This window comes from Mustelus asterias, chromosome 24 (assembly GCF_964213995.1).
Source record: "Mustelus asterias chromosome 24, sMusAst1.hap1.1, whole genome shotgun sequence".
Taxonomy (NCBI): Eukaryota; Metazoa; Chordata; class Chondrichthyes; order Carcharhiniformes; family Triakidae; genus Mustelus; species Mustelus asterias.
Genome location: NC_135824.1, coordinates 32,242,179 through 32,249,322, shown reverse-complemented (window position 1 = coordinate 32,249,322; position 7,144 = coordinate 32,242,179). Strand labels below are relative to the sequence as shown.

Sequence of the window (7,144 nt, the reverse complement as noted above, 5' to 3'; positions counted from 1 at the left end):
CCCGTAGAGCCCAATCCCTACACCCTCTTGAGTAAAATTCCACCCAAGGATACTTGGTTTAGCGTAGTAGATTTGAAAGATGCCTTTTGGGCATGTCCACTAGCGAAGGAAAGCAGGGACTTGTTCGCTTTTGAATGGGAGGACCCCCTTACCAGAAGAAAACAACAGTACAGATGGACAGTACTTCCCCAGGGTTTTACAGAATCTCCCAATTTATTTGGACAAATGTTAGAACAAGTATTATCTGACTTATACCATTCCCCGGGGACCACCACTATACAATATGTAGACGACTTGCTGGTCTCAGGACCCACCAAAAGAGAGGTTGAAGAGGAAACCAACAATCTCCTGAACTTCCTAGCCGAAAGGGGACTCAGAGTATCAAAAAGCAAATTGCAATATGTTGAGAAGTAAGTGAGGTATCTGGGTCATCTAATAAGTCAAGGTAAACGCCGTATTAACCCAGAACGGATACAGGGAATAGTAGAATTAGGGTTACCCAAGACCAAGAGAGAGCTTCGGAAGTTCTTGGGTTTGGTTGAGTATTGTAGACTCTGGATGAATGACTATGCCCCCCTCACAAAGGGACTATATCTGAAATTATTAGAGGAGGAACCCAACCTTTTGCAGTGGACAGACGAAGAAAAAGATCTAATAGAAAAACTAAAAGAGACCCTGATACGAGCACCAGTACTGGCACTACCCTGCTTGACCAAACCATTCCACTTATTTGTCACAGTTAAGAAGGGAACCGCCCTAGGAGTATTGACACAGGAGGAAGGGGGAAAAAGAAAGCCCATAGCATTCCTGTCCAAAGTCCTGGACCCCGTTAGCAGAGGCTGGCCAGAATGTGTCCAGGCGGTGGCGGCAACCGCCCTCTTGGTAGAGGAAAGTAGGAAATTAACCTTTGGGGGGAAATTGGTAGTAAGTACCCCCCATCACGTGCGAACTATCCTCAACCAAAGGGCAGGGAGATGGTTAACCGACTCGAGAATCCTGAAATACGAGGCCATCCTATTAGAACGGGACGACCTGACTATTGAAGTAGACTCCTGCTTAAATCCCGCCAATTTCTTGTGGAAAAATGGTGAGGAAGAGGCAGAAGAAGATCTGAGTCACCATTGTCTAGATATAATAGACTATCAAACCAAAGTAAGAGAGGATCTGGGTGACCTGCCCTTGCATACGGGATGGAGGATTTTTATAGATGGATCCTCCCGAGTAATACAGGGAAAAAGACATAACGGGTATGTGGTAGTGGACGGTCAGAACACCTCAACAATAGAAAGGGGGAGACTCCCCAATTCCTGGTCCGCCCAAACCTGCGAATTGTACGCTCTAAATCAGGCTCTAAAGATTCTACAGGGGACCGATGGGACCGTGTACACGGACTCAAAATACGCTTTTGGAGTAGTACATACATTTGGAAAAATTTGGCAAGAGAGGGGATTAATAAACAGTAGGGGAAAACAATTGGTCCATGAGGAATTGGTAAAGGAAGTCCTTGAGAACCTACTGCTGCCTCGAGAGATTGCAGTCGTCCATGTTAAGGGACATCAGAAAGGGGGGAAACTGGAAGAACGAGGAAATAATTTGGCGGATGAACAAGCTAAAAAGGCGGCAGTTGAGGAGGAGATCATTAGGATGCAAATACTGACACCCACGGTGATGGACACTACTGTCCCACCGGTGTTCACTACTGAGGAAATGACGGAACTCCAGGGGTTAGGGGTGGAGCCAGATGAACCTGGGAGATGGAGGTTACCGGACGGACGAGAGATGGTCAGCAGACCTATAATGAGACAAATATTGACACACTTACACCAGGGAGGACATTGGGGTACCCAGGCTATGTGTGATTTGGTTCTCAGGAAATACGGGTGTAAGGGAATATACACAATTGCCAAACAGGTGTGTGAGGGTTGCCTCACGTGCAAAAAGATTAACAAACAAGGATTGAGGAAGAGTAATCTAGGGGGGAGAATTCCTGCCCTAAGACCCTTCCAGAGTATACAAGTTGATTATACTGAACTTCCCCAAGTGGGGAGGTTGAAGTATATTCTAGTGTTAGTCGATCACTTGACGGGGTGGGTGGAAGCCTAACCCACGGTCGCTGCGACCTCGAGCCAGGTGTCCAAAATAATTCTTGAAAACATAATCCCCAGATACAGGATTGTGGAACACATAGATTCTGATCAGGGGTTGCACTTTACCTCCAAGGTATTACAGGAAATAATGAGGTAGAAAGAATGAATCAAACATTGAAGAAACACATCTCCAAACTGGTATTAGAAACCAGACTACCCTGGACTAAATGTCTCCCGGTCGCTTTATTGCGCATCCGAACGAGTCCCAGGAAAGATCTAGGATTGTCCCCGTATGAAATGTTATTTGGATTACCGTACCTGGGAACGGTGGGAGAACTACCTATGGTAGAACTTAAGGATTTGTATGTAAAGAAATATATTCTGGCGCTGTCCTCCTCCTCCTTGTCGTTCCTCAGGAAACAAGGGCTGTTAGCACAAACTCCGCCGCTCGAGTTCCCAGCTCATCAGATCAAACCTGGAGACTGGGTATTGGTAAAATCGTGGAAAGAGGCCAAATTGCAACCGGATTGGGACGGACCATACCAGGCCCTTCTGACTACAGAGACCGCTATAAGAACGGCGGAAAAGGGCTGGACTCATTACACAAGAATCAAGGGACCTGTGGAAACATCGGCCAGAAGGGGGACCTGGACAGCCGAGCCAACAAAGGAACCCTTGAAGTTGAAACTAAAAAGACTCTGAACTATAAGTGTTTGACTGTACAGTTGCGACGCTGGCGCGGGAGCCCGGGTAGTGGTAACCACTGAAAGGATTCGTCTCCTACCCACACAGGGGGAGGGTAAAAACTGATATGTGTCACCCCATGCTTTGCACAATATTGTTGGCCATTTCTATTCCCTTTTCCCTAGGGATGCACACTCCAGTGTGGCCAGGAAAGGAACCTGACTATGGGGGACCCACAAAGTTTGTAGTGACTATTCTCGAAAGTGTGCGCCCACAAGTGATTGAGTTAGATGTTTGTAACCTAGTGGACTGTGGGGATCTGGGAACACAGCGACAATAAAGTGGGTTAAATAAATATATGTGTGAGGATAGATACTGTCCCTACTGGAATGATGTATTGTGGACCACTGAAGCAAGGGGATGGACAGCTAGCACACGTCAGCGTATAAAAGACCAAATTTCCATTTTTCAAGGCCCCTTCAGACCAAATTGTCAGGATAAAAATTGTAACCCAGTATATATAACAGTAAAACGAACTAAATGGTGGCAGGAAGTAAACGGGAAAACATATGAATTAAAAATGGACGGTAGGATCTTCGGAATGGGAATAAGTGTGAATGGCAAGGATCCCTTAGGCTGTTGCTTCCAGGTTAGAGTGGAACAAAATAAGAGGGTACCAGAGGAGACAGATCAGAATACTCAAACGCCACAGATACAACCATTCACACCTCCTAATGACCCGAAGGTGGTTAGGGTAATAGAAATAGAAGATTTAAGACAAACTTTTGAAGTAGAAACAGGATATGGAGATACAAATGCCTGGGTAGAATGGGTAAAGTACACTGTAAAAAGTTTGAACAAAAGCAATTGCTATGCTTGTGCCTCCGGCAGACCGATAACCCAAGTGGTGCCCTTTCCGCTCGGGTGGGAACGAGACCGACGGGGCATGGAGTGCATGATTGCCCTATATCAGGATAAGACGGCTTGGAACAATGACAGCTGCACGTCATTGTCCCTGGTGTTCCCTCCCCTCAAGGCAAAGGATTTGAGGATACCTCCTGCATTCACCGCCACTGTTGGGAACCACACCTCGTGTGTACACCGACAGGGTAAGGGCCTAGCCAAGAGCCTGGGAAAATTGGAAACATGTACCGAGGTTGAGAATGTAATCGAGATGAATGGGGAGGGAAACTACTCTTCACTGAGTGTTCCCAGAGCGGATTTGTGGTGGTATTGTGGAGGGAAAACCCTAAGGGCGATCCTGCCCCCAAAATGGAAGGGGACTTACGCAATTGTTCAATTGGCTATCCCATTTACCCTGGCATTTGAGAAAGAGAGGGTGGTGAAAAGAGGAAGAAGCAAATGATCAGTCATAGAGACCTCCTTTGATGACCGTATATACTTAGACTCCATAGGAATATCGAGGGGGGTGCCAGATGAATTTAAGGCCCGCAATCAGATCGGGGCCGGTTTTGAATCGACCCTCTTTTGGTGGGCTACCATTAACAAGAATGTGGACTGGATAAATTATATCTACTACAACCAACAGAGATTTGTAAACTATACCAGGGATGCAGTGAGAGGAATAGCCGAGCAATTGGATGCCACCAGTAGAATGTCTTGGGAAAACAGACTAGCACTCGACATGATTTTGGCAGAAAAAGGAGGTGTGTGTGTGATGTTGGGAGGCAGGTGTTGTACCTTCATCCCAAACTATACGGCACCTGACGGGTCCATCACTCGGGCCCTGCAAGGATTAAGGACCTTAGCGGAAGAACTGGCGGAAAATGCTGGAGTAGATACATCCCTAACAGGATGGCTGGACTCCTGGTTTGGAAAATGGAAGGGAATGATTATATCAATTTTCACCTCCCTAATAACAGTGTTCGGCATATTGGTGGCAATTGGGTGTTGTATCATTCCATGTGTAAGAGGATTGACCCAACGATTAATTGAAACGGCCTTGACAAGACAGATATCAATGGAAAAGAAAAAAGGAAACAGCGAGGATGTGTATTTACTAGATGAGGGAGAGATGGATAATATGGATGGAGAGACGGATGTTGAAAAGGAAGCTGAAATAATGCTTAAAGGATTCGAGGACACACAATAAACCTTCTGGTAGAATGTAGAAGACAACAATGGTGAAAAGAAGAAAAGGGGGAATTGTGAGATATGGCATAATGTTGCTTCTACATGAAGCTGAATTGTAGAACCATAAGCAGGCTTTAAAGCAGGTCATAGTGTGCAAACATCAGTCTGAACACAGAAACCACCGAAGATACACAACATGGGACCGAAACAAGAAGGAACAAAGAAAGTGGCTTATCTGAACATAGCAGCAGTTAAGAAACTACCACATAGGCGAGAAATAGGAGACATAATCACATAACGTTGACAAAGGAAACATAATCACATAACATAATCAAGGGCAGGGGGGTAGGTACCGGGGGCTTTGGAGAAACTGTATAAAATACATGCTGTAATTATGTTAAAGTGTGCCTGCTCAGCGACACCCTTTCTTGCAAGATCGATTAAAAGACGCTTCTTCAGAATTTGACTCATGTAAAATTATTAAAGAGTGAGCTTCGTTTCTCACATTGCAAGGTGGGAGAGAGGGTGGAGCGATTGAGGTTTCAGGGGATAAGCTGATAGACCCCTCCAACCGCCCTTCTGCCTGAGATCCAACTACCTTTATTCAGGCGTTTACCTCCCCTAGCTGTCCATCCATTCACCAGCCTAAAAATTGAGCATGGGCAGAGAACAGCCTTTAAGTGGCCATTTAGTGGCAACTTAAGGGCCTTAAATGGGACAAGAGCCGGCTTCTTGTCTGAAACCTCTGTCCACCCAGCATGAAATTGCCAGTAGCTTTCCCAAAGGAAACACCACCCATACAATTTCATGCCCCCCCCCCCCCCCCCCCACCCACCCAACCCACCCCCACCCACACTCTGCCTCAGAACCCACCAGGGGGCAGGGTGAGTGTAAAATTCAAACCATGCAAATCATAAATATCCAGAGTGATAAAAGGTGAAAGAAACCCAAAAATATGAAGGCTGTCTTGTTCCAAACATCAAACAGAATGTAGCAAGCGTGGACCTAAGAACTGTCAAAGATGTTGAACATTTTGAGAGTTATTTTGGTCATGTCAGTCAGGGGAAAGGTATTTCCACTTATTCAGGAGTTGATAACTGGACAGCATCAATTTAAATGGATCGACACAAGAACAAAAGGGATGGTGGAGGAGATGTTGGGGTTGGATGCAAAACAGGCAGAATAAAGTTAATACCAACTCAAGAACGGAATCACTTTTGGATTTGGGACTCATTGACAATGTTGAACTTTGGTGGAAAGTGGCTGTCTCGTGGGGTGAAAGGTTGCCAGTTGCCTGAGGCGGATGAAGATGATGGAAGAGGATGAAAAGTTCAGTCAGTGAGCTTTCTGCGCGAGGACTGGATGAGCAGAAGGAAAATCATAGTCTCCTTCCTCTGCACTCTCTCTTTTCCACCCGCCACTTCCTCCACCACCCTCCTGCAGGGCCCTCCTGAAATATCTTAGAAATCCTACAGTGCAGAAAGAGGCCATTCGGCCCATCGTGTCTGCACCAACCACAATCCCACCCAGGCTCTACCCCATATCCCTACATATTTACCCACCAATCCCTCTAACCTACGCATCCCAGGACACTAAGGGCAATTTTAGCTTGGCCAATCAACCTAACCTGCACAACTTTTAACTGTGGGAGGAAACCGGAGTACCCGGAGGAAGCCCACGCAGACACGAGGAGAATGTGCAAACTCCACACAGACAGTGACCCAAGCCGGGAATCGAACCCGGGTCCCTGGAGCTATGAAGCAGCAGTGCTAACCACTGTGCTACCGTGCCGCCCAAACATCTTCTCTGCCGCTAACCTGCAAGTTGGGGAACAACAAATCTTCAACAGTCAACTCTATGCTGGGAAGTGGACCCGAAGGTAGTTCAGAGAGGCCAGGTGGTTAAATTTGTTGGCAGTCAGGATGGTTCCTGCAGGAAGTCTCGCTCTGAGGTCACAAACTGCACACCCCAACATTTGGTTCAGTTGAAAGCTCACACACCTGAAACATTAGCCATGCCCCTCTCTCTGCACAGAGGCTGCCTGACCTGCTGGAGTGGGTATGGCAGGTGTGGAGTGGCATGCAGGCTGGGTAGGGGTGAGGGACAGGGATTTAAGGGCCTGATATTCAGCATTCAAATTGGGCCAGTGTCCCAGCAAAAATGGAGGCAGGCATTCCATCCGTGGGGTGACCAAGTCGTTGACACCTCTTAGGTCCACACTTGTTAGGTTCTGATGTTTGGATCAAGACAGCCTTTATATTTTTGGGTTTCTTTTACCT

General features: G+C 46.7%; 1 pseudogene; it reads left to right on the top strand.

Moving 5' to 3' along the window:
- Positions 1–3,151: 3,151 nt before the first annotated feature.
- On the top strand, positions 3,152–4,884 carry LOC144511027 (uncharacterized; annotated as a pseudogene).
- The last annotated feature ends 2,260 nt before the right edge of the window (positions 4,885–7,144 follow it).